We start from the raw sequence: 23,042 nt of genomic DNA, 5'->3' as shown, positions 1-23,042 counted from the left end.
AGTAAGACTCAACATACTCATCTGACTTACGTCCAGACTCCATATATCCGTAGTGAAGCTAATGTCTGTCACATTGTCCAACAGTTTGTGGATATGTGTAAAATACATTTTCCATATTGAATTCAGATATTTGTACTAAACTACTGTTACACTCTTCAAAGGTCCATTATGAATGAAAAGTGTGTTTTTTGATAAAGACAGGAAGAGAGGCTTTAGGCTCCAACTGTCCAGTCAACAAGCTTAATGTTTTTCTATGAACTGACGTCACTGAGCTACATGGACAGAGTTTATGTCCTGTTGACAGAATCAGTGTTAAAGCAGTAATGTTGATGGCAGACGTATTGAATCGATATGTTGCTACACTGATATAGATAGGTCTACCGATGCTACATGCTACGTAGACAGTATTGGCAAGATCAACATGTATGCCACATTAAGGTAGTTAATGGTTTTAACATTACAATGTTGATTAATTAAATATAAAACGGCAGCAAAATCGCGATGATATTGCTTTCACAGAAAGTGTCTACATGATTTTATTTTGAAGTTTATTGTGTCTAAAGGATTTTATTTAGAGGTTTATTGTGTCTAAACGACTTTATTTTGAAGTTTATTGTGTCTAAAAGATTTTATTTTGAAGTTTCTTGCACTTCCCGGCCTGAGACTAGAGGCTGCACTGGAAGTGACCCCACACTGGAGGTCTGCAGCCAGACTCTTGGATTTACTTAGTGCTGACAAGATTACATTATCCAGTTTAATTGTATAGTAGCCAGGCTGACAGTTGATTATAAAATAAGCTATAGCACGAGAATGAAGATGAATAGTTTAAGACACAATCTCGGGGTGTAACCAGACTGTCTTATTTTGTATGAGGACAGATAAGAATGAAGAGGAAGGGAGATATTTCAGGCTTTTTTCTTTTAAGAAGCACAAATGAGGCACAGCTCAGGTCCAGACAGACTCCAGCACCAATGTCAGCAGCCCTGGCAGCTCTGAAGCTGCAGCTAGTCAGGCAGGTCAGTGTGGTCAGACACAAGGACCCAGTCTACCAGCCCCAGGTCAGAGCTTACAGAGGCAGTAAACTGCATGCCCAGTTAGGACACTGAGCAGTTTGGCCTCACTCTGTAACAATAGATGATTTTGACAGATTGCACCTAATTATGAATGTTGACTCAGCTTGTAACAATAGATGATTGTGTGTGTGATGTTATTTTATTGCTGTTTTATTTTGACGCCATCTGTATTTTTCACAATGCAGTTTCCTCAGTTGTTGAGAGTGACACATACGTCTGCCTCTGAGGAGGAAGACAGTGAGCCAGAGCTGCTAGGAGGAGATGCCACTGAACCCCCACATCCACATCAAGCTCCACATAGTGTGCACCTAAAGGACCAAGTGGTAGGCCCACACTTACTAACCTATCTGTGAACCTTTTGAACAGCAGCTATTCTGACATGATATAGTTTGGCAAATACAGGTGCTACTAATGGCATTAATTAGCCTAAGGTCCAGATTCAGCTGCACTTACATTGAACAGAAGCTTTTCACTGTGCAAAAGCTCTACACATCAACCTACAAGTTAGCCACTGTGAGCCACACTACTTCATCTTGTATTGAAGTATTTCAGTATTTATTCCCATGCGATGTGTGTCCATAACTACTCAATATGTATTCTAGACATCTCAAGATCCAGAGAGGAGGGTCCTGTTCAGCCGTGTCTGAAAATGTTCCCAAGAACTCAACATGAAACAAGGAAGAGGGCGTTCGACAGTTCTTGGTATACAGACAATTCAAAAGGGGGGGAGAAATCCTCTTTGTTTTTTTGTTTGTTTGTTTTTATTTTTATTTTTATTTTTTTTATCACTTCGCAGGTTAATCAAACACCTTCAAGCAGCCAGGAAAGAGAAATAACTCACATTTAATTTGGCTTTCTTTATTTCCCACAGATAACTACAAAAGTAACCATCAGTGTAGCCTATTGTATTTTTGTCCAACAGCGTAATTTCAGAGTCCGTGTTTCTAGTTTGCTGCTGCATTGAGTATAAGATTAAATGACTTGTAGTTCAATCTGTGGACAGTAAGTGTGTGTCTGCCTCTAATGTTGGGTCCTGGGGGTGAGTGACGCCCTCAGCCTCTGGTCACCCTGCAGCCTGACTCAGGATCAGCTCCTCAGCCTCTGTCGGACGTGGTGGAGGTGGAGATGAGAACCACTTCATGTTCAACTACTCAGCAGGATGTTAGGACACAGATGTGTGTTAAACATTATCTGTTGGTGGTAAAAGCTACTACAAGTTAAAATATCCACTGAATAAACTTTTACTTTGTTTAATATGTGAAATAAAACCAAAGTGAGGAGCCATCGTGAGACTGTTTCTGTATTTCATTTTCAGCCGATTTAAATTAAATGAAATGGCCTAAAATGAAATAAAATAAAATAAAACACTGAACAACATTCAACCACTTTCTCAAAGGCTAATATAAAAGAAAGTGATGTTAAATTCAAAATGAAAAGACGACCGCATCTACAACTCTGTCAGTGAGTTTTATTACGGCCGCAGCCGTGTTACTTTTTCCCAGAAAATGTCTGTTTCCTGTTTTCTCCCCTGTTGCCATGGTGAATCACAGTATCGGAGCTCAACTGATGATGGCTTTTTACTAGTCATCAGGCACAAGCTCAACTCAGAGTTAACATACTCAGAGTCGACTTACCTTACTCAGATCAGCTGTTCTGGAACTGAAAACTCAGAGTTTCACTTCACAGGGTAAGTCAACTCAGAGTTCAGGGTTAGGCTCAGAGTTAGTTGAACCTCCTTTATGGAATAGCCCTCTGGTGTGTCTGCACGCATCAGGAGTGATGCAAGATTTACATTTTATGTGCGCTGTATTGAACTCTGAGTAAATGTAGTTATTTTTGATGTGGTGAAGTCAGTGTCTGAAGTTGTTGATGGATGCCCACCGGTCTCAATGCAGGTGGTGGGAGAAAGGGGGGCGACAGCTAAGCTATTATCCCCGGTAGAGAGCGGCCCCCACCCTGTGTGAAATGCTGTAAATACTCTTGTCAGTGTGCAATAGTGTCACTGTTTTGGGAGTTTTTTGTTTCTTATTCATGTTGTTTATATTGTGAATACTGCTTTTCACTTTTATCTATATGTCTAATCTTTTTTAGTAGTTATTCATTAGTGCTGTTTTTAATTGATGCTCTGTTTTTGCTCTCCTTTGCTGCTGTAATGTTGCTAATTTCCCTGTTTTGTTTTGACAATGATCAGTTGTGATATCATGAGGCTAATTATCTGTATAGAAACTATTTTGGTGCTCACCTAACTAATTACAGTTTCTCTATCTCAGAGGTGACATTACATTCTTATACGTGGGTCCTTCATAGTTGAGAAGTATAAAGAGTATAGAGTCATATGTACATGGCTGTACAATATCAATCAATCTTTATTTATATGGCACTTTTCATACAGAAAAAAGTACCTCAAAGTGCCTCACAGAAATAAACAACAGCAGAAAAATAGAAACAGCAAAATAAAGTTAGGAGAAGATAATTAAAAGAACCCAACCCTCCCACCCCCTCGGACATGGACAGAGACATACACACTCATACACACCCAATATGCACGCTGTATGTATGTTTTTGCTATTTTGATCTAAATTTGCTTGATGAAAAATGGTTGTTTTGTTTCTTGTTGTAATCAGGTAGTCAGAGCTTCTACAGTGTCTTCTTGATGCTCCCACAAGGGGGCACCAAAGTCTAACGAGTGTAAATCTCAAGGCCTTTAGTCACATTTTTCAGAGAATCAGTGAACCCAGATGCGGACACAGACAGGGAAGCAAAAATGCTCAAACCAGATTTAGCTCATTTTTACTAGGTTGGATCTGGGGCAGGGCTGGGATGGTCCAGATAGGGAGAGTCAGTGAAGGGGAAGAGTTCAGGAGGTGGGAGCAGTCCAGGAGGCTGAATCCTGAGCGGGATTAACGGAGCAGACGGGGGGAGCAGGTCCAGAGTGACAGCGGCCGGAGAGCTGAGCAGGCAACATATTTCATATTTTATAATGCTAACAGAAAAGAAAGCAGACCAGTGTCAGTTTCTTATGTTGATTTGCAGACTCCATGATTGTTATTAGATGATCAAAAATACTGTATTTATAGAAATGACGTTGGTGCTTTTTAATCCCACAGATGTCACATTTACATGTCAGGATCTGGTTATTATAACACAGATTCAATATTTAACTGTCATGTATCAACACAGTAACAGCGATACATACATTGGCAGCTGCAAACACTCATAAAAACATAAAATACATACTGAGGTTTGGTGCCTACCTGTACACTGAACATGTATAAGGAGCAGTTAACCATCAGATCATCAGAGAACGTTACAGACGTTGTTTATGGTTTTAATCTGTTTATCAAAGATAGTCGCGCATGTGTCTATGTGTAAATGAGAGGCATTAACTTACAGCACTTTGTAAAAAGGAGCATTATTTAAAGTTCACTCCATTGACTTGTATTACTTCACGGGGCTGAGCTGCCACATCCAATATGACGGCGACGTCGACGTATCACTGCAACGGGCCAACCCGCTCAATGAGGCGTCTGTGTTTATGTGTCCATGCTGCTGCTGACTTGTAGAAACCAGCCGATGCCACAGCAGAGTCAAACAAGGTCCTCAGGAGTGACTTTCACACTCTAAAGAACCACCTGTGTCTTATCAGCAGTCACAGTGTGGTAAGCCTCTTTAGTGGTTCATACAACTCTGTTCAAACAGCCATTTTTATTACGATCAGCGGAGTCTGTCTGTAGTTACGGGGCGCACACCTCGCCCAGTCTGGTCCGTTCCTGGACTCGAACCTTCCAACCTCCATTCTCAACGGCTGAGCGCATGCGCACTGGGAACACTCGAAGTGACATCTATCTAAACCGCTCGGCCATCGCAGATAACGGCTTCGCGCGGCGAAAAAGAGGGGTGTGGTCTGGTGAGCCCATAGCGTCAGCATATCAGAGGTGCCTAGTGTACATGACAAACAACAGGGAGACACAGTTTGTTTTTCTTTCTGTCTGTCTTTGTTCATTTGTTATTTTCATAAAAGAAAATCATTTTCTTTAATTTGCGGCGGCCCTCCAGCATGTGGCGCTCTAGACAACCGCATGTCTACTAATAAATAATAATGATGCTTTTTTTTTTTTTTTTTTTTTTTAAGGCGCCATTAAAAGCACTTAAGGACACGCACAGAAGGCAGAAGAGGATTCGGTGTAAATGTGGAATAATTAAATACTAAAAAAAGAATGAATAAAATAAAACTAAAACTAAATAAAACACACTTGCCTGTTCGTTATTCCAGTTTATTGCGCTATTCTCACCCTGCCCAACCCGGCCTGGTTGACTTCCTGTATAGTGAGGACTGCTGAGTATGAATTGTGCGCCCAGCTCCTGGCTCTATATTACTGTGTACATACATATTTAGTTATTTATTTATTCTCATTGCACTGAATTGTGTCCTGTTTCTGTTGTAGTGTTGTTCTTATATGCGGTATTCTTTAGTGCTTTGAAAGGAGCTTTTAAATAAAATGCACGATAATAATAATAACGATTATTATTATTATTATTATTATTATTATTATTGTTGTTGTTGTTGTTGTTGTTGCTGTTGTTAATAATAATCGTTATTATTATTGTTATCTATATTAATATTAATATTGATGAATGAGTAAAAGTATGTCCTATGCCAAGAGCCGGCCCTGATTCTCACTGTGTCCGGTCTGTAGTCTTCTGCAAAATCGTTCCCATGAGAAATGTAATGTGAGTCCACACTGCAGATGCAGGTTGGTGGTTCGATAAATGCCACCTGAGGGTACTCCCTGGTGACGTCACGTCAGTCAAAGTGCAGACCCTCTATGACGCAGAGTTTCTTCGCCGGGTGCGGTGGCGCGCGCCTGTAATCCAAGCTCCCGGGAGGCTGAGGCTGGAGGATCGTTTGAGCTCAGGACCTCTGAGCTGCAGCGGACTATGTCGATCGGGTGTCCGCACTAAGTTCGGGATCGATATGGTGCTCCTGGGGGAGCCCGGGACCACCAGGTCGTCTAAGGAGGGGTGCACCGGCCCAGGTCGGAGACGGAGCAGGTCAAAGCCCCCGTGCCGCTCAGTAGTGGGATCGCGCCTGTCAATAGATGCTGTAGTGCAGCCTGAGTAACACAGCGGGACCCAGTCTTTATACACTCTTTATACTCTTCAACACACACACACACACACACACACACACACGCTCAACAACAACGTCTTTATATGTTACAGCAGCTTCATCACTGCTCATTTAGCTTCTTCTTTCCATCACAAACCTCCACAAACCAGCGGTGTTTGTTTGTCCTCTTTATTTGTGTGTGTGTCATATTTATTATGAACTGCTTCATTTTTATTTAACCTTTACTTAACACTGAATATCATTACTGATAATGTGATCTAACCTGGTGATGAAACGTGACAGAAGAAAAGGGACAACGATAACGTTCTCATCTTGTTTTGATGAAGATGACGTCCTTCCTTTTTCACATAACTATGGTGAGAGAGAGAAAAATACCAAATAATTTTGATTCAGAGATTGTGTCAGACTGAAAGAGGTTTTTTTTTTTTCTAAGCCTATCTTTGAGTTCAAGTGAGGGACACTTGGTTGCAGGACTTGCATTCATGCTGGTATCTTTTAAAAGTGATTTAGTTATAAATCACACTCATGAATGAACCATACATCAATAATTGCCTACTTTTATGCATTGCGTGATGACTGTGCCACATGATACAGCAGCTGCTTTGGCGTTGCTAGAGGACATTGCCAATGCCCAACTAAGTTGATAGTCAGGATTTTCCAGTGATTCTTCAAACTCATTACATACTGTACAGGTACAATAATAAAAACAACACACCTGTACGATCACGGTGACCTCAGCCACGACATCACAACTGTTGGAAGCCAATCATGGTCAAGTATGCAAGTAAACACTGAGACAAACAGAGAATGGACTAAACAGTGAAGCAGGAGACATTTTATGTCCTTATTTTAACTTCGGAAATTAGAAACATTTGCATGGTCATTGATTTAAAAAAAAAAATTTCTCTTTAAAAAAAAAATTTTAATTAAATTAAATTTAAAAAAAATCATATGATACACAAAACATTATTCAAAGGAGAATATCTCTTATGTAATACTCTTAAATAATACAAATTAAGATTCACATGAGCAACAACAAACCCTCAACCCACCATCAGCTCAGTCAGTGCTCACGTGACACGACACCCCAAATGCAGGCAGGGTCACATCATGAGGAACTGGCAAATGACAAAACAAGGACTCAGTGACACCACTATTAAAGAACACAATCTAACTATGTTATGTCAACCTGCCACATTTAGAAGGCATGCAGGCTCTGATTTCATCACTTTTTTTCTAATGCCCCCCCCCCCCCCCCCCCCCCAAAAAAAAATATTTTCCCCTTTGAACCATTTACACATGAAGTGACGACAACTCCTTTAGCATTATTACACGGTCGGAATGAGAGAGTAAAATGAAAAAAATATATATTTATTTACTCATTAAAGTTTTCACATTGATATGAAATACAAAACTTAATAACCAACTACTACTAGCTCTTTAGTTGCAAAAGTAGGAACTAACCCCACCGGAGCTCTACCGCTTCATTATCATGCATTGGCAGCCGGCTTGTATTGTGGCTTTCCCCGGCCTATGAGCAGGGAGCCGGGTCTCTACCGTCACTCATGGCCGGGAATGCCTGTCCTGTAAGCGGGCTGACATGCATTGATGTTAGCGGGACCCATGCTCAGCAGCATGGTTCGACCAGCTATGAAGCGGGAGCACGCTCAGTGGCATTAGCTCCTACAATATCAGCGAGGAACTCCAGCCGTATTTATAGACCTCTCTCGTCGTCCTCCGATCACTCATGGTGCCCACTTTTATCTGATTTTTTTTCTTGCCAGTTATTATGCCTGTCACACAGTCACAACCAATACTCACATACTCACTAACTCACCAAACAGTTTTCACATTTGAAATTGCTTTACTTTTGAAATGATTTGCCTTCATTTGGCTGAAATTTCTTGAAAAGAATTTTCATGAAGTAATATTTTATGAACATTCATAAAGGGGCGGAGCTACAGTGATGCCCTGGTAGCGCTGGTCACCTCTGGAACCTGATTGGACACCTCAGACGCCACCTCAGTTGATTGACAGGTCTCAGCACGTCAATGTTAAAGCAGCGTCTGTGGAAAGACAAACACGGGAGGCAGAATAAACGTCTTTCAAAACACGAATGGATCGTGAGGACCTACTTTAACTACATCACTCTGAAGTAAGTTTTAAAGTGGTTACTGATGAGCAGTTGTTCTACACTGACGATTTGACTGCATATTTAGAGAAGAGATCTTGTCCCCAATAGTTCAGCTACTTCAAGTTCAAGTAGGCTTATGTAACGTAGGTTAATTAGAAAGAAATGATGCATCTGCAGGAGGAGAAGGCGATGCTGGATCTTCCGCCCGCTCAGCCGCCAACATTATGAAAGGCAATGACCTAACGTTAGCCTGAAGTAGAGCTTAGACCGGGCCCAAAAAATCAAGCCCGACCTCACATAATGTAGAATCACTTCATGTTACAGAAAAGGAGCCTGATGCTAACGGTAACTTAAACCTCATACCTGAAAGTCACATCCAGGTTAGTAGATAATATTGTAACAGCCTGGGATTGTTGGTGTTGGTATTGAATTATATTTACTGCCGTGCCATATCTGGTGTAACTGACGTTAGCTAGCTGCTGGTGAGGTTCTCAACGTCAGTCAGTGTTTAATAGTTTTACCATGAAATCTGGCTAACTCACTAGCTAACCTTGCTAGCGTTATATCTAGATTAGATAGATAAAGCTAGCTTGTTAGCACCTTTCTTTACTGAGCAACCAAGGCACAGCAGCACTATCAATCAGCAGAGACAGTGTGTGTGTGTGTGTGTGTGTGTGTGTGTGTGTGTGTGGGTCCAGTAGTCAACAGCATACAATGCTTTTATCCCTCTGTGTATCTCCTTGTTTGTTTTAGATGAGAACTGGCCAGCCTTGTGGACTGAGAGTCATCAACAGGCATCCTTGGTTAGAGTGGAGGGACAGAAAGTTCAGTAAATATCAGCCAACATGCAAAGCTGTGATGTAAACAATTGAAATTTGTAAAGTCAATATGTTGTGTCAATATTATCATTGACACAATATCAGTATTTGATTTTTAAATATTGCAGTTATCATCAATATCAGTATATCATGACACGGCGCATCAGCACTGAAATGTCTCAATGATTGTTAGATGTGTCACGAAAGTTCATCCACACATTCATGTAATTGGTGATAAACTGCAGGAGCTTTGGCGATCCCTGAACCTCTCATCATTGACATTTTGTGTAATTTGGTGCCGTCCCACAGTTCCTGAGTGACGGAGTCTAGTTCCGGAGGTGGAGTAGCTGTGACAGAGACACCACTCATCCTATTACAAGACACTGAACCGTCAACATGAAGTCGAAGCTGCTATTTAAGGTGAAGAAGTGACTTAATGTTGCATTAATACCTTACAGACTTATCATTTGAACCCCCCACCCCACCCCACTTGTTTAGACCCACTGTGCCCTGACTAGAAGTCTCTCTGCATTATGCCAGCAAGTAATTGGAATCAGTTAATTGTAAATGTCGTAGCAAATGTTCGAGCTCCAAGACGCTGAGCTAATGTGGTCTACATGGCGAATATTACAACTGCTTAATGTCAGCATGTGTGTATCGTCATTGTGAGGATGTGAGGAGGCTGATGCAGGCGTTCGGTAAAGAAAGGTAGATGGAATGTAAAGTGGATATATAAGTGTGTGTATATATAAGTAACTAGTGCATTGCCTGTAGGAAGCATGTATTCCTATAGAAAAGTGGGAGGTTAAGTAGCTTTTTCATGGATGGCCAAATGAGGTTGTGTTTAAAGGTGGGACATCAGGGATATAATTGGCTGTTTTTGACTACTTTTGATTTTACCATTATATTTCAGCTTAAAAACTGTTTACCTTGCCCTGTTTGGTGTCATTATTTTCAGCACAACCTCAAATGTGTGACTGTACAGTTATTTTTTCAATTTGACATACTATATAACCACTATGGACCTAAAATCACAAAATAACATAAAATCAGAGTAGGAAAAAGTTTTTTACTGTGAAAACCACAAATATGTTTAATGAACCAATTGCATTAGTTACAATGCAAATATAAATTGTTGTTGCTAAATTTGTGCGTGAGTTTTTGAAATTTATAAAGTTATATGTAACTATTTACATTTAAAGGTCCCATATCATAAAAACCACATTTTCTCTGGTGTCTACATATATAAGCTGGTCCTACCTGAGCCTGCAAACTCCCAGAATGAGGAAAACAAGCGATTCCTGCATGGTCTCTGCAGCCCACACACTGGTAACACGGCACTCCAACAGGCTGTTCAGAATCTGCTCCTTTAGTTACGTAACAAAAGGAGTCATTATCATAGGCCAACTTCCACTGCGCGGTGACAGGAGATATCCGAGAGGGGGGCGTTCATCCCTGAGGTAAAGTTCGGTGCGTCCTGCGGTGAGACAGCAGTGTTTCACAATGTTGTCGCTCAAAGCTAGACACGCATATTGCTCTGTTGTTGGTTGTACAAATCAACATAAATCCTTATATTCTGTCCCAACTACAGAAGAACAGAAGAGCCAGTGGTTGCTTTTCATTTTTAACGACAACGTGCCAGCTACGGTTCGTGTTAGCTTGTATGTGTGTGCTAACCACTTCAGGTCGGACTGCTTCAGTAACGAGGGTCAGTACAAAGCTGGCTTTGTCTCGACACTGACCCTCGTAAAAGGGTCAGTCCCAACCATAAGAGACCCAGGAACTGCACCCGAGCCACAGGTAAGTGTCTCCACGTTTTGATAGTATTTACAGTTGCCTACGAGTATGGTGAAGTCAGCGTGAAATTGGCTAACTAGTTAGCTCCGCTCCAGTAATGGCATTTGAAGCAAGTGTGATGTTAATGATATTACGAGGGAGTTTGGTTGTCACAGTAAAAAGTCTGGAAAAAGACTGATCCAGTAAAGGGCCATGTGGCTGCAGGTTTTCATTCCAACCAAGCAAGAACACACCTGATCAGGTGGCCCTTTACTGGATCAGTTTGACGCCACTGGTGTAGACTTCTTTAGTAAAATGATATTGTTGTTTACAGGTGTTCAGGCTACTGTGTCCTGCAAGGATTTTGGTGTTGGGACATCCACTGCAGACCCTTTCCGTTTTTCCTCAACACCTGTAAAGAGACCCTCAAAAAGACCTCGTCTGGAGCTTGAAGAGGAGCTGGAGGACGATCCATTAGAGGGCAGCTCTTCAGTGGCAGCTTCAAAGGGGCAGGATCCCACCTATGATCCTGCAGAGTCCGTCACAGCGCTGTCAGAGTCAACACTTTAGTCGTAAGTTACCCAATATATCAGCGTTTGTGTGTTAGTGAGTGCACATGTGGTGATGGTAGTTCACTAGATAAAATAGTTCTGCCATAAAGTGAACATACGTTTTTCATCATTGTATTCATTTTTATTCACTTCAGTTTTGTTGGAAACATTTTAGACAGATTCATAGTGATCTTACGATGTTCTTTTGGCTCCTGATGTTTCATTTTTCAAATTATATTGAAATAACTTTACGTTTTTAATTGTAGGGTGTATATACATAAGAGATCAGCCTGTATGGAAACTAAAGTACAGTTTAACTGTCCTGGAGATTTCCTATAACGTACATGACTACAGTTTTCACTGTAGGACTGTTGTTGTTTACATCAGTAGTTGTGCTTATATTTATGTGCATAAAAAACATATATTGACCAACTGGAAAGAGTGTAATGGTTCAGAGTACACTACTGGAGAGAACTCAAGCTGATTAATTCCTAAATGTGTTTTCCTTTTGTTTGATATAGACAAGAATCATCCGCTCCTACCCACAAGATCAGAAAATCCATAGTCCATTCCTGTCCGTGGAGCAGCGATGCCCCCATTGTGATTTCTACACACACTGGAATAGCCGGCCTATCCATGGGAGCACACCAGCTGGGAACCTCCACCTTTCGGCAGCTGGGTACCTGAGAGGTGCATCCTTGAAAATTGCACGGGTAAATGATGTGCAACTGTATTTCCTACAATTCTCATTGCTCTGAATATGAAGTATTTCTGATCAAGTTACATGCATTATGTCAACATGTTTTTTTTTTTCTACCAACAGGTCTTCAAGGCGATGGAGCTGCAACTTTTTCAGTACAACACATTTCGCCGGCATGCCAGATCTTTCACTGAACCTGCAGTCATTCACCAGCGGAAAACATTACAGGATGTGATGCTGCAGCGGCTCAGTCAGGAGAGCAAAGTTCTAGTTGGTGGCGACATGAGAGCCGACTCTGCAGGTATTTACACGTCAATGAAATAGAGCAGTTTATCCAGGTTTGTGATATATTGTTAAGTTCAAAGTAGAGTGACATTATGACACATATAATAAGATATGTGATGATGATGTGCGAAATTTGGGAGTTCTACAACAATGGATCTTAACTCAAACACCGTTTCGGACACCGAGTTGGTTCAGGTGAGTGGTGAAAATTCAATTGTAACAAGGTTATTCAGTGAAATTCAAAAACGTCCATTTGGCTTATGCTAATACTGTTTATTTTGTTTGTTTTTTTGTGCTGGGGCAACAGAGCAATGAGGCTGGTGGTAGTTACCACATGGAAAAAGAGGGCCTGAGGAGGAGTCTGGCACTGCTGGAAGAACGTGGCATTAATCTTGACTGCATTGTTACCAGCCGTCATCCACAAATTCAAAAGTTCCTCAGGGAGAGAAACATCACCCACTACTATGATGTGTGGCACATGGCAAAAGGTATATTTTCCTATTTTCATGTGCATCCATCCACATAAAAGCTGCTCCTAAAAGTTCATTATGCACAAAGCACTTTTCTGTGCACATCACATGTGAGTAACAAGAAAGGAAATGTATGTCCTTACAGTAACATTGTAAAGCTATGAGTCAATTAGTATCACATGTCTTGAAATTGATTATGAAATGCTGCAGCTGACTGATCAATCAATTATAAATGAAAGGAATGTATCTATATGAACTTTAGGGATTTCAAAGAAAATAGGCAAGATCATTAAGGAGAAAGAGTGTCAGAAACTACAGAAGTGGATGAGAAGCATCAGCAATCACATCTACTGGACTGCAGCTGCCTCATCCACTGGGCCAGAGAGAGTCGCAAAATGGACCTCAGTCCTGAACCACGTGCAGGACGTCCACACACACGATGACCCTCTTTAGCCCAAGTGCCTGCATGAGCTCCACCAGACACGGGACAAAAACAAATGGCTCAGAGCAGGTGTTGCACTAATAGATGGACTAAAAGTTATTACATCATTTTTCCTCAGTTTTAAATAGTGATCACACATTTTGCATAACAGACAACTACACCTAGTGATGTGATATTTGGAAATTCACCATGAATACTGTCAATAATATACATTACTTTATTGTATTTTAAAATATGCATTTGTTATTGTTTTCTACAAATTAGAAAAGTGTTGGAATTACTGTACATATTATCACTCGCTTATTTGATGTGTTGCAATATCAACTGTTGCTAAATCAGCTTTCTGCCTGTGAAGAGAAATAACATATATGTTGTGACAGTTGGTTCACGACCCCGCTGTGCAGCTGGTTCGTAACCAGATAAGAGAAACTTTCATTATGTTCTACTTCAAAGAAGAAATGCATACTAACATGTCTACACTGAAGAAAATAAGATGTGCAAGAGCTACTCCCTATAACTTTTTGTAACCACACTGAGGTAATAAAAGATAGGAGAACAGAGAGCGCAGCAGAGCAGTTTGGGGTGTAGGAGACTGCACACACTCTGTTCTCCTTGCAAGTAAAACTGATCGTTTGATTGTCTTTCTTTCTCCGTCTAGTCTTTGTTTTATGAATGTTTTAGGTGTTTCAACCTGACAAAAAGCTGTTGGCCAACAAAAGAACTCTGAAGGATGTGGCAAAACTGAGCCCTCACCACCAGACTTCATCTGTGGAGACATTCCATAGTGTGATCGTTCGCTTTGCCCCAAAGAATGTTGTTTTTCCCTTTAATGTAATGCTGTGCAGGTAAATCAAACTAGGGTTACTTCAAACTTTGTGAGATGCAGCCTAAACTGTGCTTTATTATGATCACCTGTGATTTTGTCTTCCGTGTACTTCCAGACTGTACCTGGCTGCCATGTATTACAATGAAAATGCAGACAGACCACAGGCCAAAACCCAGGAAGGTGTACCTCTCTACAAGGTCTACTTTCCAAAGGCTATGAGGGGACAGTGCAGAGCCAAAGCCCACAAGACAGAGCCAACACTCCGTTAGTGTTAAAATCTTTGAATTTTTTTCAACCAAACATGTTTTGAACTTGTTGTACTGGTAATTGCTCTCATGTGTTAAAAGATTTTTAAAAAACAAATCCCGGTAAAAACCCCAACCTTACAAAGGAATAAATAAATAACTAAATAAATTGGTGGCAAGTACCAGGATGTATTTAGGACATTTGTATTATTTTGTAAAAATAATAACATAAGTAAAAATGATCTTTGTTCTTGTGTTTTATGAAACAGGGTATGTTGCTGACATGATGGACCTCATATTTGCCAGAGTCTTGGTGGACCCTACACCGTACACAGACGCGATGTTGGCCATCCCAGTCCCAGAGGATTTGACCGCCCGGTATGAACATCCTGACAAGGAGGAGGTCATTGCCAGTTATGTGTCCAGGTTCAACCGAGGGCCAGTCTAAATCCAACGTTGTGGCCTTCGGCATCAGGAAACTCTCTGCGGATGCGTAGGACCACACAAACTGGAATGACTACCCGGATTCTGCGTCCCAGGCAGCCCCAGCACCAGCTCACAAAACTGCCATATGGTAGATACCTGTAACGACTATAAACAATGGACACAATGTTTAGTCTTGCAGAAATGTATTTAAACTGTGTATTACAATTTTTCTAATGTTGATTGCCTGATAGGTTTGCCCTGTGTTTGAATTATTGTTTAATTATTGTTTTGGGGTGCATTGTTGCATGTAAATAAATGCTTGTGTGTGTCTACAAAAATGACCCGTGTGAATACATAAAAAAAATATGCACAATATCTGTTTATGAAAACTATACAAAGGAAGAAATAGCAAATCCAGTATATTGGATGGGGGAAGACCCAGGACACGCTGGAGCGACTCTGTCGCCCAGCTGGCCTGGGAACGCCTTGGGATCCTCCCAGAAGAGCTGGAGGAAGTGTCCGGGGTGAGGGAAGTCTGGGTGTCCCTGCTCAGACAGCTGCCCCCGCGACCCGGTGCTGGATAAGCGGAAGAAGATGGATGGATGGATGGATGGATGGATATATGAAACTGTACTTAAATGTGTCATGTGTTACTGCAGTTGCAAAATGCTGAAGGAAAACAAGCGATGATAACATCTTTGGTTTTTATTCTTTGACATTTTACAAAGAACAACTTACTGGTGTGTTCCTCTCAGCTGTAGCGGACCATAGTCAGCTCTGTATACTTGACAGGCATTCTGCAAGGAGTAAACACTGAGGCACACAGGCTCCAACCCAGGATGATCAGTCATACATGACACCTCCTCATCCACCTCCTGCAGACGTCTGCTCACCTACAGTAAATAACAAACAGAAAATGTCATTGTAATTTATAAGTGTAAACAGTAGCCAAATTGAGACAAATAACTTTTCAGTTTAGCTGTGTGGTTGCTACCTGTGGTATCTCCAAACAACAGATATTTTCAACTTCTATGGGCATATTTGCACAGTGTAGCCCTGTCTAAAATCAGTTAGGATACAGTGCATAAAATCCAATTCAAAGTATTCTAAAATGTTATATTAAAAAAAGTTCATAATATTAAAATGTATGGTTAAAATATGTGCTGGATAAAAAACTATAATATGTATAGTGTATTAAAAGACAATTTACAATTCAAAGATAAATATTCTAAAAAAGGTCAAGTTCATTAAGTTGAAGAGATGTGTGATTCAGAGAACGTGAGAGGAATAAGCAGTGTAAATGCAAGTGTAATCTAACATGTTATCTGTTTTGTGTCAATCATTTCATTCCTGTGTTCCTATTGGTTGTTATCTAACTCACGAGCCAATCAAGCTAAATTCATGGGGTGAGAGGCGGGACTAGTGGCGCAGGTTAGTTTGGTGCGTACGTGAGCATGCGAGAGACAGAGAGCCACGATCGATCAGCGAGCTAAGACGGAGGCATCGTGTGGGGAGCATTTAAGTTTTATCGTGGAGGTCGACTACCCGCTGTCCTGATATAAACTTCTGTGTGACCTGCAAGAGGTGAATATAATGTGTATGCCTGTATTTTGTGCTGTATCTAACTGTTATAGTCTAATGACACTGTATTGGGTAAATGTGGTTAGTGACATGCTAGCTAGCGATAGCCGACAGTGCTAATGTGTTTTTATATCAACGTTCTGTCCTAAGATGTTAATGAAAGTTAAAGCGAGCTAATGCTAATTCAAAAAGAGATAGTGTTTTGTATTGTGGCTCAGTGTATGATAATATGCTTAAAGGAGACGGACGTTGGAGAAGGAGAGAGATTGAGACTGTCCAGACAGACGGCCCTGCTGTTTTTTATTCTTCCTCGTGACTCTGCTGCTGAGCGCCATTGCCCGTGTGTGTGCTGGAACTGTGACTGCCATTGCCCTTATGAGACTGCCATCGTTTCCCCTTTCTATCCCTACTAACAAACCATTGGATTCGTGAGTACTAACTGAAAACAGTTTGAAAGTGCACGTGCTTTTATTTTTGCTCAGTTGAGTGAAGCGGCCATTACAGTTTTTAGGCCCCACCGCACACAAGCCTCATCCATCAGGCCTGCAACGGGTTTGAGTTTATTTTCTGGTGTGTTGTATGTGAATGTGTGTGGGCCCACCGGTACAACAAAAGATATTTTTGAAAAGTGAAAGAAGTGTTTTATTTTCTTATTTGAGCTATTCATTTTTATTATACAAGGGTACAAAGTGAAAGGCTTTTATTTTGAAACCAAAAGGGAAGTAACCTGTGAAAGAGCTGTGAACTTTGTCTATAACTTGTCTCTTTATGCCCTAATAACATATTTTCCTATTTTACTTTTTTTGTCAATTGTGTAAATAAATACCGGTGAGAGTTTATATTTAAAGTACAATTGTGGTGGTCATTATTAAAATAGCATTATTGAAATAACATTCATTATTAAAGTAATATTCATTATTAAATTTAGTTGTATTTTCCTACAACGAGCCCAGGCCCAGTCTCATTGTATTAACCATTCTAGCTTTTTTTTTAACTACATGGGACCTGGGTTACATAAATGGAGGCACCGCTGGGATCTCAATTAACATAAAGTAAAAAAAAATTGATAACATTGACCCCACAACTTTAAAGCTTTAATGTAAAAGTAACGTGCTAACAGTAATTAAAATCAAGTGCAATAATGGCAAGTCAAACAAGCAGTCCGTCACAAATGGAACTAATTAACTGGTGTAAAGGAGAGTCCGTAGAAGTAAAACATTCCCTCCTGTTATATGGAGTGCCTGAAGAGAGTTCTGAAAAAGACATTGAAGAAACAGCAGGGACCATCAAAGCATTGGGGAAAGTTAGAGTTAGGGGCAAAATGTTTAACCCTCAACAGCAATCACTCATGGTGCTATGTGAGTGTAGTGAAGAAATAGACCCCTCCAGAATTCCCCCTGAGATTATGCCTGTGAATGGTGGAAGCAGTTGGAAAGCTGTCTACTACATCGAGCCTCAGCTTGATAAATTTGAAGACAAATTGCTCACCTTTCTGCAAAGTGAAGGGAAAACATTGGAGGACATTCAAGATCTATGCACCCCCACCAAGGAGGGTAACAGCAACCCAGAAAACATCATCCGTGCGGTCGGTTATGTTTTGAACAGGAGCAACAAACAGTCTGACAGTCAGACATACAGACGTCTGCGGAAATTTTCGGGGGTCAGTCCCACCCCCGCTGGAGAAGAGTCCTTAGACAATTGGTTGGAGCATGCAACACTCTTGATAACAGAAGGTGAGTGCTCAGACAAAGAGAAACGACGTCGGATATTGGAAAGTCTCAAAGGGCCCACCTTTGAAATCATTCAAGCTGTGCGTCTGACTCAACCTGATGCTAGCCCCCATGAGTACATAGAGGCTATAGAGAGCATTTTTGGTACCGTAGAGACTGGAGAAGAACTATATTTGGCATTTAGAGCCCTTCGCCAACAGCCTGGTGAACGTCTATCAGAGTTTCTGCGAAGATTAGAGAAATCTCTTGTCAAAGTAGTACGAGCAGGTGGCTTACCTGTTAGCGCTGCCAATAGTGCTCGCTTAGAACAGCTCATCAGAGGAGCCACCTCAGAGGTCATGTTGCTACAGCTGAAAATTAGGGAGCGGAGCAGTAATCCCCCTACCTTCCTGACCCTGTTACGAGAAGTAATGGAAGAGGAAGCCCGCCAGTCAGCCAAACAGAACCAAGTGGCACCCATGCGTCCCCAGCGTGTACGCACTGTCCAAGCAGAAAAAGAAACAGAACCTGACTCAGCGTCTCAGAGTACACTGCAAGCCCAGATTCAAGAGTTGAGAGCGCAGTTAGCAGAAAGAAACAACTCATGGCCACAGTCGTCATCTGATGATTCCTTTAAAGGTCCGAAAGAGAAAACAAAGCAGAAAAATGAGTCGCAGAGTGAGCTACAATCACTAAGAAAACAAGTGCAAACCCTAGAAAGTAAGATTAGTGTAATGGCAGTAAAATACACATCAGATCCCCCACGAGAACACACACCACAGCCCCACCGATACAAAGCCGCTCCAGGTAACAAGTCTGCTCCTCCCAAAGTGCCATCTTCCAAAGACAATGATGAGTACTTTTGCTACCGGTGTGGGGAAAATGGTCACATAGCTCCTAGATGCACTGCACCTGAGAACTCCCAGAAAGTTATTCGAAAGCTCATACGCTTGGTGCGAGGTTCCCCTGGCCCCAAACAAGAGAGCCCAAAGCCCGCTGCTGAAGAGCAGTGTGTAGCTAGAGTAAACAAAGTTGAAGTCCCAGAGAATAACACTGTCCTACCTGAGGGTCTTGTAGGTCCATCCTTTATCCATACCATCAAAGTCAATGATGTGGTCTGCGATGCTCTCATTGATAGTGGGTCTAATGTGACTATCATTTTTGAAAACTGGTTTGATGAACACTTACCGGGTGTCCCCCTAAACCCCCTCTCTGGCCTTGGCCTATGGGGTCTCGCTGACTCAAAGTATCCTTACAAAGGCTACGTTGTTGTAGAGATGGAGTTCCCTGAGGAGATCACTGGTGTGTCAGGACCGATAGAAGTGCTCGCTTTGATTTGTCCAGAGCTAAAAAACCAACAACAGACCCCTGTGCTGGTCGGAACCAATACATCTCTGTTCCGCCGCCTATGGGAGCTGGTTAAGACAAAGAGTGATAAGCATACTGTGCACTCCATGCGAATCCAGTCTGTGTACGCCCCTGTTAATGCGCAAGAACAGCTAGCCAAGAATGAAGTCTTGGGCCAGCTAAAGTGGAAAGGCCCCGGTCCACTCTCGATAGCTCCAGGAGCACAGTACTATGCAACCTGCAAAGTGGAAAGACTGAGTGCTCCATCCAAAGACCTTGTGCTGATTGATGCACCCACAGCCCAGTTACTCCCTGCCAGTGTGCTGGTAAAGCCTGGTGTGCTCTCAGATGCTGATATTGACAGCAACAGTTTCACTGTGCTCATGCAGAATGAGTCCAAGAAAACAACCTCTATCCCAGTGGGGACTGTAGTTGCCGAAATGTATGCTGTGGACACAGTTACCCCAGTCCAGCCGTCCGACCTCGCAGCTGAAACCCTGGACCCAAGCCTCTTCAATTTCGGGAATTCCCCTATCCCCGAGGAGTGGAAGAGTCGGCTTCAGCAGAAGTTAGCTGAAAGGCGGAATGTTTTCTCGTTGCATGAATGGGATGTTGGCTTGGCTAAGGGAGTTGAACACCGCATACGCCTGCATGACCCCCGATCCTTCAGAGAAAGGTCAAGGAGACTAGCTCCTGCAGACATTGACGATGTAAGGCGACATATACAGCAGCTGCTGGCCGCTGGAATCATCACCGAGTCCCGCAGTCCCTACGCCTCACCAATCGTCGTAGTCCGGAAGAAGAACGGGACTATAAGAATCTGTATAGACTACAGAACGCTCAACAACCGCACCAGACCAGTACACAATGCCACGCATCGACGACGCCCTGGATTCCTTGTCAGGTAGCCAATGGTGCTGGATCTGCGTAGTGGCTACTACCAGATAGAGATGGCTGAAGAGGATAAAGAAAAGACAGCATTTATTTGTCCTCTTGGTTTCTATCAATTTGAGCGCATGCCACAGGGCATCACAGGAGCGCCAGCCACATTTCAGCGCGTGATGGAGAAAGCTGTCGGAGATATGCATCTTCTAGAAGTCCTTGTGTACTTGGACGATATCATTGTTTGGCAAAACACTCGAAGAGCATGAGCAACGTCTTCTCAAAGTGCTGGATAGGCTAGAGGAGATCGGGTTAAAAGTGTCTATTGACAAATGTCAATTCTGCCAGCCTCAGGTTAAGTACGTGGGTCATATTGTTTCTGTCGATGGGATAGCTACAGATCCAGAGAAGGTTGAAGCCGTCAAACATTGGAAAGCACCCACTCACCTGAAGCCTCTCAAGTCCTTTCTCGGATTCTGCAGTTACTACCGGAGGTTTATCGCAAACTACTCCGCCATCGTTCGTCCTCTTTCTGAGCTCACCAAGGGATATGCCCCCACGTGGCAAGGCCCCAAACCCAAAAAGAGTGTGGACTCAGTCAAAGACTATTTCAAACCATCAGAGCCCTTTGGAGATCGTTGGACTCCAGCCTGTCAGGAAGCCTTTGAGCGGATCCGTGACTGTTTGATCAACGCCCCTGTGTTGGCATTCGCTGACCCCACCAAGACCTACATCTTGCATGTTGACGCCAGTATGAATGGGTTAGGCGCTGTCCTAAACCAGGAATATCCTGAGGGCCTTCGGCCTGTAGCGTTTGCCAGTCGATAGCTTAAAGACTCAGAGCATAACTATCCAGTCCATCAGTTGGAATTTCTGGCACTAAAATGGGCTGTCGTGGACAAGTTTCATGACTACTTGTATGGTGCCAAGTTTATTGTAAGAACTGACAACAACCCATTAACATATGTGTTGACCTCTGCCAAACTCAGTGCTGTTGGACACCGTTGGCTCGCCGCCCTTGCTACCTATGATTTCACCATCCAGTATCGTCCTGGGAGGCAAAACATCGATGCTGACCTGCTGTCTCGACAGTACACTTCAGACGAGGCTAAAGAATGGACAAGTGTCCCACCTGATGGCATCAAAGCCCTCTGCAAACGTGCCTGCATCAGTCAAGAAACAGATGTGACTGACAGATTGGTGGATCAGCTGGGAGCTCCTGCCACAGCAGTACCAGAAGCCTATGTGTTCCCAGTGAACCTTAGCTTAAACACCCTTGACCAGCTGAGCCCGAAAGATATCCAGGCAGCACAAGATATGGACCCAGCAATTGGGCCACTGAAGAAAGCCATGGAGAAGAAAAAAGTGCTGACTCGCTCCCAAAATGATTCGCCTGAGACTGTGTTGTTGCTAAGAGGAAGCCGCAAGTTGGAGTTGAAGGACGGATTACTCTACAGAGTAAGAGAGAAAATGTGTGGAAAACAGATCAAACAACTTGTCTTGCCCGCAAGATACCGACCGATGGTGTTAAGATCTTTGCATGATGAATGTGGACACATGGGAGTGGAGCGCACTACTGAACTGGTCAAAGACAGATTTTATTGGCCGCGAATGACAGCTGAGGTTGAGGAGTTCATTCGAACCTGTGGAAGATGTATCTCCAGGAAGACACTCCCTCAGCATGCCGCGCCCTTGAATCAAATAACAAGTAATGGTCCTTTAGATTTAGTATGTATAGACTTTCTGCAGCTAGAGCCTGACTCTAAAGGTGTTACTAATGTGTTAGTAGTGACAGATCATTACACATGCTACGCACAAGCGTTTGCCACCAAAGATCAAAAGGCAATCACTGTTGCAAGAGTATTGTGGGAGAAGTATTTTGTGCACTACGGCCTACCTGCGCGGATACACTCAGATCAGGGCCGAGATTTCGAAAGTCGACTGATCAAAGAGCTCCTGTCCATGCTTGGGGTTCGGAAGTCACGCACATCCCCCTACCACCCTCAAGGAGATGCGCAACCAGAAAGGTTCAATCGAACGCTCCTTGCAATGCTTGGTACCCTGGACACTGTGAAGAAACAATGCTGGAGCCAGCATATCACCTGCCTGGTACATGCGTACAACTGCACAAGAAATGATTCCACAGGATACTCACCATATCAGCTCATGTTTGGGAGAGAAGCTAGGTTGCCCATTGACATCTGTTTTGGAATCTCGCCAAATGGTGAAAGTGAGTCCTCTTACCAGCAGTACATTACCAGGATGAGAAAGGAGTTGCAAAAAGCTTATCAACTAGCATCTGACGCTGCTACAAAGAGTCACCTGAAAAACAAAGCACGCTATGACAATCGTGTGAGAGACTTACCTTTGGAGAAAGGAGACAGGATCCTCATTCAGAATGTGGGCCTAAAAGGAAAGCATAAACTTCAAGATCGATGGAAATCAACGCCGTATGTTGTTTTGGAGAAGCTGCCCAACCTGCCAGTCTACAAGGTCAAACCAGAGCATGGTCCAGGTGTCGTCAAAACTCTCCATCGAGACCACCTGTTGCCTATCGGATACATGGTCAGGATGTCAAACCTGCCAGATGACAAGGAACTCACTCGGAGACCCGTCACAAGAGCTCAGCTTACTCAGCAACATCGA

General features: G+C 42.5%; 3 long non-coding RNA genes and 1 pseudogene across 21 annotated transcripts; 3 read left to right on the top strand and 1 right to left on the bottom strand.

The window, feature by feature from the left end:
* Window positions 1-556: 556 nt before the first annotated feature.
* On the top strand, window positions 557-2,363 carry LOC119021629. Its single transcript, XR_005075690.1, has 3 exons — window positions 557-1,016; window positions 1,259-1,396; window positions 1,676-2,363. It is a non-coding gene; the product is annotated as an uncharacterized LOC119021629 (long non-coding RNA).
* A 3,536-nt stretch (window positions 2,364-5,899) lies between these two features.
* LOC119021635 lies at window positions 5,900-9,059 on the bottom strand. Of its 4 annotated transcripts, none has more exons than XR_005075701.1 (5): window positions 8,702-9,059; window positions 7,257-7,322; window positions 6,920-6,995; window positions 6,467-6,555; window positions 5,900-6,187 (listed from the first exon to the last, which is right to left on the bottom strand). It is a non-coding gene; the product is annotated as an uncharacterized LOC119021635 (long non-coding RNA). The 4 variants fall into 4 exon arrangements; XR_005075700.1 differs by having other exon boundaries at window positions 6,920-6,956; XR_005075699.1 differs by lacking the exon at window positions 8,702-9,059 and having other exon boundaries at window positions 7,257-7,424.
* Window positions 8,247-15,215, top strand: LOC119021625. Of its 16 annotated transcripts, XR_005075667.1 has the most exons (12): window positions 8,247-8,359; window positions 9,092-9,167; window positions 9,466-9,576; window positions 10,407-10,956; window positions 11,267-11,504; window positions 12,005-12,196; window positions 12,307-12,484; window positions 12,776-12,956; window positions 13,201-13,449; window positions 14,039-14,225; window positions 14,322-14,470; window positions 14,721-15,215. It is a non-coding gene; the product is annotated as an uncharacterized LOC119021625 (long non-coding RNA). The 16 variants fall into 16 exon arrangements; XR_005075676.1 differs by lacking the exon at window positions 13,201-13,449 and having other exon boundaries at window positions 8,248-8,359; window positions 9,092-9,162; window positions 10,842-10,956; XR_005075673.1 differs by lacking the exon at window positions 13,201-13,449 and having other exon boundaries at window positions 8,248-8,359; window positions 9,092-9,162.
* A 716-nt stretch (window positions 15,216-15,931) lies between these two features.
* LOC119021616 lies at window positions 15,932-21,255 on the top strand (annotated as a pseudogene).
* Window positions 21,256-23,042: the final 1,787 nt, after the last annotated feature.

The sequence above is a fragment of the Acanthopagrus latus genome, chromosome 6, assembly GCF_904848185.1.
Source record: "Acanthopagrus latus isolate v.2019 chromosome 6, fAcaLat1.1, whole genome shotgun sequence".
In the NCBI taxonomy this organism is placed as follows: Eukaryota; Metazoa; Chordata; class Actinopteri; order Spariformes; family Sparidae; genus Acanthopagrus; species Acanthopagrus latus.
Note: the sequence above shows the minus strand (reverse complement) of the source record. Positions and strands in the feature narration are given on the sequence as shown.